Here is a 10,284-nt window from a genome sequence, read left to right as displayed (position 1 = left end):
CTGAAAATGCATGTTTCACCTACTTCCAGAAGCTTCCAGGATTATATTAACATCTTTTGTCTCGTTGAAGATTAATGACTGTCAACAATTCCATCCTTTCTCATAAAGAGTCGTCATAACAGTGACGGTAATAACAGCAGTATAAAGGTAGCTCACCGCAAATTTAGAAAAAGCTAGACCAAAGAGCTACAACTTTGCTGGTCGCGATAATAAGTATCATTCCACATTAGCAGCAGATGCCAAGTCAATGAATAGAACGAGCAAATACCAGGAACAAGCTCACTTGTGCTTTTTGCTCTCAAGTCTGAGAATCCTCTTTTCCATCTGCATTGCCAATTGACCCAACTGGCATCAGCATTTTTACCTTTAAGTGGGCATGCTACTGAAACTAATAGAGCCCCAGCAAAACATGATCAAGCATATCCAATATCTGAAGAGAGAATGAAGAAAGGATTCATTCAGGAAGAGCTGGGGAAAACAGACCACGCCCTGTGAATACTATCACGTATGATAAGGAAGAAAAAGGACTGTGTCTAGTGCAGTGCCATAAAAGTAGATTTTTTCTTTAGTATGCAGCGTGATCTCTGCCGCTTGTATTCTGATCAAGTTTTGGGCCACGTAGCTATTATTTTAATAGTTGCCATCATACAACTGCCTTTTTCGCTTTGCCTAGGTGTAACGGTTTCCCTTGAGAGATGAATTTTCGATGAAGACTAAGGATGGAAATATATATATGCAGTCGGTTCTCAGAGCAGTTGGATACCCATGCGTCCAACACATGTTGAATGCATGAGTATCCGATTCCATCATGCAACTCCTACACAGTTAGCATTCCAGCTCTTCAAGAGCCAATACCATCTTCTGTATGCATGCAAGATAAAAATAAAAGAAGATACAGAGAAAAATAATACATCCTTGAGCACAATCAGCTAAATGCCTCTTTAAGGAAATTATCTCATTCAAATGTTTGGGTCCGGAAGTTCTGTAGTACCTGAACAACTGCATCCAACTTATCCTGGGTTTGAGCAAATTCAGCTTTTATCCAATTAAGTGCCTGAGAAAACCTGAAACAGTGATTCATTTGATGATAAGTTTTCCTGTGAAAAAGTGGGTAATCAGGTGAAAGTATAGAGTTAACGACATTTATTGGTAAAATAGCATCTTCTATGATTGAAAATTGAAATACAAGTCTATAATGACAAATATGCTCTGTTTCTAACAGATTTGTCTATTAATAGCAGAGACCACTCTGGACATCTAATGCATAGCTTCCTAAAACTGCCTTCATCATGCAAACCCGAGTTTATTTCTTAAAGGAGATTATTTCAAGGTTTAATTTTTTGAAGCTTCATCCACAAACAACATTCTTTTCAAAAGAAGGATCAGGAAAGTGACATGTATTTTGCTTCAAGGTAACACTAGATCCATTGCAAGACAGGCTGTAATTACCGCAGCATGAAGTGCAGTAGATGAAAAAGAAGTACAGTAGACTAGACATTCATTTTTCAAAGTGTTAAAACCCAAAGGGAGAACAAAAAAAGATCCCGCATTTTCAAGGAAATGGTAAGATATAATAATATTAGCTGCTTGAAGGATTTAACAATTACCGTAGTCATGTCTTAGAAAAGAAAGCTCATCTGAATACAGCCGAAGGCAATGGATACCTATCCCAAGCTCAGCCAGATTAACAGTACTGCAGGAAATAGTCTATCCTAAGACATCAAGGGACCTGGCACTAGGGAGGAATCACTCTAAAATCATGGATGTAAGGAGTGATAATTAGATGGCAACTGAAATCAACGATGGGTTTGAGGCATGGACTCTGGCATAAGGTGAAGGTTCCAAAGAATTATAGCTCCCACCCATACGAGAACATGTGTGACTACTCAAGAACATACCCAAAAAAAATACTGAAATCACATGTAAAAGTCACATGCATACGCATTATTAGAGGCAACATCAAGTGGAATATAAACTGTGGGAAGTTTTAACACAAACAAGACCCGGAAGCATAAGGTTACTGTTTTTCTTCAATCAAACTTAAAAGGAGTAAAATGCATCTTTAGAATGACCTTTGGCAAATCAAGAGCCAAGTCGTTAAATACTATAAAATAGTACAAAGGCCTCCTGGGCCAAAGAGGCACAAAGAGAAACTTCCTTACTTTTGCCTCTGTTGTTCTTCACAAGCACGGATGAGGTTATCACATGCAAGTTTCATATGTGCAGCTCCTATGCTGCAACAACAAAGACAAAAACAGATTTGGCTTACAAAGAGTATCATCAAAATCTGTGAAAAGGGTAAATTGTACTTGGCAGAAAGCACAAGAAGGCAAAATCGTCATATATGTCAAATTAATATTGCAAAATGTCTGCTATCTAGGCTGCATTTTAGGTAAAGAGAAACTCATAATGAGGCATAAAATATGGAATCTCATGTAATTATGAGGTAGCAAAGGTGTCGACTATCCAGACTTACGGATCAACCGCATCATTATTCCAACTAAGCATTAAAACCTGTATGGCAACTTAATCTAAGGACAAAAGAATGTAATTCTGACTCCAAGTAGAAACAGTCGAGCATAAAATATGGAAACTTGTGTAATTACTGTACATATCAAGAAATTTGGATACTTGATCACCCATCTATCTTCCTTTTCAAGACATCACTAGTAATCACGCCTTAAAAGTTTGGCCAATAAAGCAATGCAGTTATAAGCCTAAGCCTAAACTAAAACCGTTGGGAAATAACAACGCTTTGGAAACCCTAAGGATAAACTTCGAAATTGAGCATTAAAACTTAGTACCTAAATGCAACCAAGGCATTTTTCATGCACGTTAATCTTCAAAAGGGACTGTTCACTTGGAGAGCTTGAATAGGAAAAGGTTCTCATTTCATGACAATATCATTCACATCATTTAGATACTTGTACTGCAAAGGTAAATAATCCTTTTGAAAACATTATGTGTGTAAATTGCAAGTTGAGAGGATAAAAGTAAACAAATGAATACTCTCAGGTTATAAATAATCTGCATGCCCAAGCAGGAAATAAGTGTTTTAAGAAAGGTTTATGGAATACAGATCCTCCATGAGTTGGAAATGATGGCTCCACACTACTTGGATAATACATGCAAGACAACAATAATGACTAATTATTAAAGGGATTCCTTTTCCAGATTACATGCAAAGTCTGATGTGACGTAGCATATCACAAATGATCCAAAAAAGTACATAACCAAGGTAAGGTGCTCCAGAATAAATTTAAGTCAACCAGAGTTCATCATCATCTACATTAATGTATTAACAAATGATGGCATGAGTGATAAGCAGACAGCATACTTGGAAAGAACAATAAGCTATTACAGAGGATGTTTTCAAAAACTCAAGACTTCAATTTTTTTATCCAGCAATAATGCGTTTTAGGGAAAGTGAATGTACACATATACAAGATTACAGACTCTGTCTGTCTTCCCCTCACGCATGCACCAGCTAACGCTTTAGCTTTTGATCCAAGAGATAAAAATTTTCAGCAGAACAAGGGCTTTATGAGCTACATCTGAAAGTGAATTGCCCTCTCAAGTTGTTTACTAAGAAGCCTAGTTCGTGCCAGTACAGATTAAAAACACATCTTGGCTGGCTTTCCTTAAGAGAACTTTGTCGACATATGCCCCATTATATTCCGAACAAAATGTTAATAAGAGCCTCCAGACAGTTTTGATGCATTTTCCCCACTTATAGAATAAAACTTAAAGTTGTATTCATCCCAGCGGTATTTTTTATGTTACCACAAGCTTTTCTCCTTGATGGTATTAGCTTGGGCAGCCAACTGGTCAAAATCAGCCTCAGGAGAATCACTGCAGATATATAGACATGCTGATGAAAAATTTAACATTTGATGAAACCAATGAGAACACAAACTCTACTAAACTGCAAATGTACATAAATCTTGTGAGCTCGGATAATACTGCTTCCACATCTGCAAAATATGAAGTGATCAGTCTTATGATGGCACCAGGTTCATCGGCACTTTTCAAAGTCTGAACAGAAGCAAATTGGTCATTTACAATCCCCTGGAGGAAACAACATGAACAATATATCAACTAAAAGGGTCTTTACCAGCAAAGGCAGCCAATTAAGAAATATTAAGATACATTTCATGCTAATTAACATACAGATGACATGGCTTAAGAAACACTAAGTACAAAAATCTAAAAGAGAATGAGATGGAGGAATTACGCAATAGAATCCAACTATTGGTAGCAGCATAATTTACAAGGATGATTGTGCCAATAGATCCCTGAATTCTTTAAGAACACAACTGATAAAACTCTGAGATAGTAATGTAGGGAAGCTAATACCATTTAACAAGAATGTGTATCCGCAAATAAAGTATACCTTACCTCATCTAACAATGATTGCACATATTCTTGGAGAAGACCTGTAAGAATAGGTAGAGCCATTGTCAAGAGAAAATAAGCAGAAGGAAAGTTCAAAGTGAGATGCAGGAACTCTATCTCTGATGTAATGTCTTTAAGAAAAGCTTTACAAGCAAAACGAGAACTAGGATGCAATGGAATGAGAATGGCGTGTCTTCAGCATGCTGCCAAGCAATATTGTTCCTAATATTCAGTAGATTAACATTCATTACACTCCAAATAAAATATCTGTCTTAGAGTACCTTGAAACAGCACTGAAGGATGCTAACCGTTACAACTCCAGGTAAACAATTAACTATTGGGCCTATCAAAAGGTCTATCCAAGAAAAGATAGCAAAAAGGGAAGGAAAAGAAGAACATTAAATTCTTTCCATCAAGAATGTGATTTTCGTGCCCTCAACTATGAGTGGAAAACCGTTCGCCTTTAAAACAGTGAACCAGCTTGAAACACTACTGATTGGAAAAATATCAGGACCTCTTTGTTGCCTAATAATTTGAGGATTTACAAGAAAAGGACCATACTTCAGCTGCACTTGGTTTCAGCAGTAGAAAGTTAATTATGTTGATACTTCCACGTAATTGACTATGAAGCACTACACCACTAAGTAAGAGACACTTCTGGTCATGAGGAAATTTTGTCAGTCACTCATAATCATTAAGGGGACTCTCTAATTAAGTCTGGCACTGGAAAGAACTACTTCCAAAGGGGGCCCACCTCCTTCATGGATGCCAAGTGGCGAGTGTGCAATTGTACAACTCTTCTTGTGGGTCCTAGTCTTCACCATTGATAATGTAACTGTCGAGTAGAGTTGCCAAAGCATTTATTAAGGAAGTAAAATAGGAGCTATATAACGGTAAGCCCTAGGATAGACCATTTAGTGGTAGAAATTTCAGAGCTGATTTGTATCAAAGCAAGCTAATCTTTCTGTAGAATCTTAAGCTATATTGCACTTTGACAAACTAAGAGTTCAACAGGGAAGGATGCAAACATCAAAAGACTCATCTCAGCATCATTGCTATCGTAACCGAAACTTGTGGAAATGGGCTAAAGGAAATAATTGAAGGGCACTGCTTTGAAATCATGCATTGACACCAAAACAATCACTCTACCAAAGAAGAGGAGGTTCTTGCCTACTCTCAACGATAGAATAGAATTTCACTCATGTAATTTTCAGCATTCTTTAAAATTCAGCAATTGAGATAGAAGTCAAATATTTCAGGGAGTTCCATATTCAAAAGAAGACTGCTTCTCCATGGGGCCAAAAATGATCCCCTGAGGAGATATAAACTTTTCCTCACAGAAAAATAAGGACCTTCCTTTTCAAAGTTCAGCAATATTAAGATTTAGAAGTTTTCTGTTTAATTTATCATGTGATAGAAAAGTAAGGTCAAAACACATGCACAATATTAATAGACGCCACCAAAGCGTTTAGGCTAACTTCCAAGGATTAAAGATGGAAGAAATTCTCCACATCCATCATATTTAGACATCACAGCATTGATGTAATTTAGTAAAGTATTTACAGTTATATTTTCCTATAGCAGTTGGATGCATGCTAATTTTTCTTCCTTTACATAATTTTGATTGATGATGAATAACGCTTGCATTCTCTTATGGTGTGCAGCACTTCATAGGGCATCTCTAATTTATATCCTCAGGTTAATGCAAGAATCATTTCTGGCATCTACATTGAGAGTCATCGACAAAGAGCATTAAGTCATAACATGAAATATATCACACTATGCCTCAATGTGCTGAACGAGTATATTATGCAATTATATGATGTTGAGCTCTTTGTTTCTAAATGACAGCTTAATGTAGATATCTGACGAATTTAACCATGCAAAATGGTTCCTCATAATCATATGAACAATATACTCCCTCGCACATCTGTTCACTGTTGTTCTGTTTCTCATAAAAATAATGTGTCGAATTCAGATTAAAGAAACAGTTGCTAATATACTTTAAAACCTATTCTCGATGACATTTTACCACTAATGACAGGATAACAAGTGGGCTTTCTGTCGAAATCTAACGTCTTCTAGACACACGGGATCTAAGGTGAGTGAATTGCGAAGCTCCAAATTCCTAATAGATCTACATTTCAGGAATATAGATGAATTATTAGATGCTCGAGCTGATGGTCGTCAATTGATGTAGAGAACCAAGAATTCAACAAATGTTGACACGGCATTAACTGCATGAGACCGCATGGCAGATGTGAAGCACCGCAATAAATAGCAGGAGAGACTGGATACTTTAAGAAACAGAGGAATGTACACAATTTCCGGTGCATGTTGATGACAAATTTTCCTTGGCCACACTATACAAGTTATGGGGTTCAAAACTTTCCATGCCAGGAAATGTCTATACTAATATGACATCTTGAATGAATCCACTCAGAAGTCGACAATCGCTGGACAAATCAAGAATAGTCAGACCAAATTTTTGACAATGTAATGCATGGTTCCCACACAAAAGTTCAGAAACATCTGTTGCCTTCTTTCACTCCCAGCTGAGATACAGAATATGAGCTAGAAAAATCATATAGAATTATGATATGTTCAATCAGTTAAGAGCCATCTAAGGATGTCAGGACCTTTAGAAAAGCATTGAACTTCATCTCAAAATCTGCCTTCGAGCTCAATAATCTTCCGCTCAATCTGCACTTCAACGGCGCAAAAAAAGGGAAAATGAAAATAAGAACATCACTTTTATAAGCTTTCAGCCCAAATTTAATGCCACTTTATGGCATGAAAATACGGAGCAATCAGATGGACAAGTTAAACATAGAGTATTATAAAACATGGAATAAGAAAGTCATAAGAAAATAGCACGAATGCAAATCTGCTCCACAGCATATATACAAACAATAGATTAAAAAAATAAAAATAAAAAACTGCTCAACAGTGAGCATCACTAAGATGTGCTACTCTAATTATGATTTGTATAGTAACCGCAGAAATACTGTAAACCTGATTTGATGAATACAATTAACTTCAGGCCCTAATTGTCTTGTTCATCGCATCTTCTCATGCATGGGACCCATTGCATTTGAGGAGGAAAAAAGGTGCCAAAGGCATTTATTCCCACTATTACAAGCATTTAGCTGACCAATAAGTGGAGTAAAAGAGATTCAACCAAAAACCATACATCACCTGCACAAGTGTCTCCAATTTTCTTTGCAGCTTTGAGAATGCGCTTTTGGTCCAATATAGAGCCTGTGAGCAACTGAGATGATATATTTAACAAAATGTCATCAGCTACACTAAACTTCAAATATATAAAGAAATTAGACTAGACAGCCATATTTCAATGCCCTATTTCACTGAAAATAGCAAACATTGAAGTGACGAGTTATTCTTCTTAGATGCTGTAGTTGATTCTCTCGTTCTTCTCCCTAGAATTAGCAGTGTGGTACTTTTCATCCACTCATAACCTAGGGTTTGCAGTCCTTGATATCAGTCTTATCGAGTTGGCTTAAGCCATCTAGAATGCTAATAATAATCAAGTAGTCGATCTTAATGAAGGATTTTAAAGACATTTTACTGTCTTCTTTACTCGCTTCTGAAGCAATGCCTAAGGAGCAAGATAATTCCTTTATGTGGCTGGCCATAAAACCGTGGTCTCTTGGCTCACCATCAAGTCTTTCTCCATTCCTTTCTCAATGCTTGGATGAGTTAGATTTCCTTCACAGGTTTATGGCCTATTTGTTCCATGTCACTCTATATATAGTTAGTATCGCTCAAATTAGGAAGCTTTTCACATGTTCTCCTAACCAAATTGCACAAATGGAATGCTACTACATATTCGTGAAAAGCCGCAACATGACTTCTCCTAATCTTCCTTCTTTGACATATTTCATCACGTTTCCTTACTTTCACACCTTAAAAGGGCAATTGACCACCCTTCTGCTCGATTAGTCAGTCAAAGTTAACCACATAACCATGAAAAATGCAAAGGTGCCACATGCAATCAAAATATCGCAAGGCAGTTTCTGACAAATGAAATTCTATGACTCCTTTAGCAGATCTACATCTTCCCCACCAAAATTATGTGTAACTTCATAAGTGACTAAGACCACTCTATAAAATATTTGTGACAATTCCAGTTTAACAGTCAATTGTATTAACGGCAATACTCTGGCACCTGATGACGCCATTAAATACCCACAGAAAGGTTTGACTTAATCTTTTCTACCCAGTTTGAGAAGGCATGCAAACACACGCAATAGGGCAAACATTCAAGTTTGCAGACTGATTCCTTGATGAGTGGCAATCTATCCAGTCAGGAGAAAAAGGAGTTAAAGCTCAAATATGAATGTGGACATGAGTGATGGTAAGTGAAAAACGAATCAAGTTCTGGTTTCTTACTCTTCAGGACTATTCGCCTCAGAAGCATGAAGAAGTTCCGTACAGGCAAGCTTGAGATGTACCGCACCAATACTGCAATAACATTAAAGGGAGCTGATCTGATTATGAGGTCAAGGCATTATTTCATCGCTTAGATTTGAAAAGTGGGGCAAATTAGCAACAGAATAGAAAGCTTTAATAGACAAAACTTCTCTTTAATAACCCAAAGATGGAGGTAATTGTTAAAATTCATATTACAAGACTCCTTTCACCACGTACTTTCTAAGAGAGATAGAGGATTAAAATTTGAATGAAGTTCTTAGAGATCCTGCTCTAAGAACTGGAAGAAAAATCTTTGACTAAATTTATGAATATAAACTACTAAATATATTGATAGAAGGGCTAACATCACTATGATTTATTACTTTCTAAGCACATTTGATGCCCAATTGATTTATTACTGTCACTGTAGACTTTAATACTGATTCTCAAAGATTCAAATGATAAGACAACACTGCGTCATACTTAAACTGAATATGATGCATTCTTCCACTACCCATCTACCTCATCGTATCTAAGTAAATCAACTGTCATTTCTTGGGCATGATATAACAGCAATATCTCAACCAGCTCAATCTTACATAATCTATCAATGCATGTTTCATGACCTCCATAAAATCAAACATAGAGCAGTCCAGCCAAGGTTTTTTCTTGAAAAAACTTTTTCCAATTAGCAAAACATTACTTGTGTGCAGCTTAACATCTACTTATATGTGCAAATTTCACTGCATACAATTCATTGGTATTTAACTTCATTAAATATGTGACAGTAAGGAAAACCAGAAATGCATGATGTATGAACAGCAAGAGTACCTGTCAGTTCTCTCATAGAGATCACGAGCAGCACTACTGACTGCATAGAAGTTGACATTAACTTGAGAACTGTAGGTGCAGACACAAATCCCGTTATGATCCATAAAGTTACCCATGGCACTAAGAGTAACTGAAATACAAGGTTGAAAGAGAGTGCAGATTTACATGTGATTGGTCAAGTTGATAAATAAGTTCCGGACAAAGACACAGTAGCTGATGACAGAACGCACAACAAAATCTGGTCCTATTGATTCCTTAAAAGCTTGCAATTGACAGAACCGGTCGTCAATGATACCCTGCAAATGATGGAGGCTTGTTTGCTAGTTTCCAGGATAATGACAGGAACAACAGCAACAGGACACACACAATCTATAATGACCCCCCCGGCAGTCCACTTGGAACAAACTCCCAGAAGGAGTGCTCGAAGAAACCACAAAAAGTTGTGACTATTTAGGGTTGAGTGTTGATTCTAAATCACTCAACAAGACCTCTCTCCCATCCGATGTAGGACTGGAAATATCACATAAACAACCCATTCATTGGTTTGACTAAGTGATAATATCTTGTAAATCAACTACCACACAAAAGGTGTCCGCTCATTACTCAATCGTACAACTGAATCGT

The 10,284-nt window shown here is 36.9% G+C and overlaps 1 long non-coding RNA gene across 11 annotated transcripts; it reads right to left on the bottom strand.

The window, feature by feature from the left end:
- Nucleotides 1–32: 32 nt before the first annotated feature.
- On the bottom strand, nt 33–9,949 carry LOC104434004. Of its 11 annotated transcripts, none has more exons than XR_005552102.1 (11): nt 9,826–9,949; nt 9,661–9,729; nt 8,809–8,880; nt 7,594–7,666; nt 7,035–7,098; nt 5,150–5,230; nt 4,399–4,436; nt 3,927–3,974; nt 2,163–3,852; nt 992–1,064; nt 33–430 (listed from the first exon to the last, which is right to left on the bottom strand). It is a non-coding gene; the product is annotated as an uncharacterized LOC104434004 (long non-coding RNA). The 11 variants fall into 11 exon arrangements; XR_005552104.1 differs by having other exon boundaries at nt 3,938–3,974; XR_005552096.1 differs by having other exon boundaries at nt 2,163–4,068.
- Nucleotides 9,950–10,284: the final 335 nt, after the last annotated feature.

This window comes from Eucalyptus grandis, chromosome 6 (genome assembly GCF_016545825.1).
Source record: "Eucalyptus grandis isolate ANBG69807.140 chromosome 6, ASM1654582v1, whole genome shotgun sequence".
Classification (NCBI taxonomy): Eukaryota; Viridiplantae; Streptophyta; class Magnoliopsida; order Myrtales; family Myrtaceae; genus Eucalyptus; species Eucalyptus grandis.
This window is presented reverse-complemented; position numbering and strand designations above follow the sequence as displayed.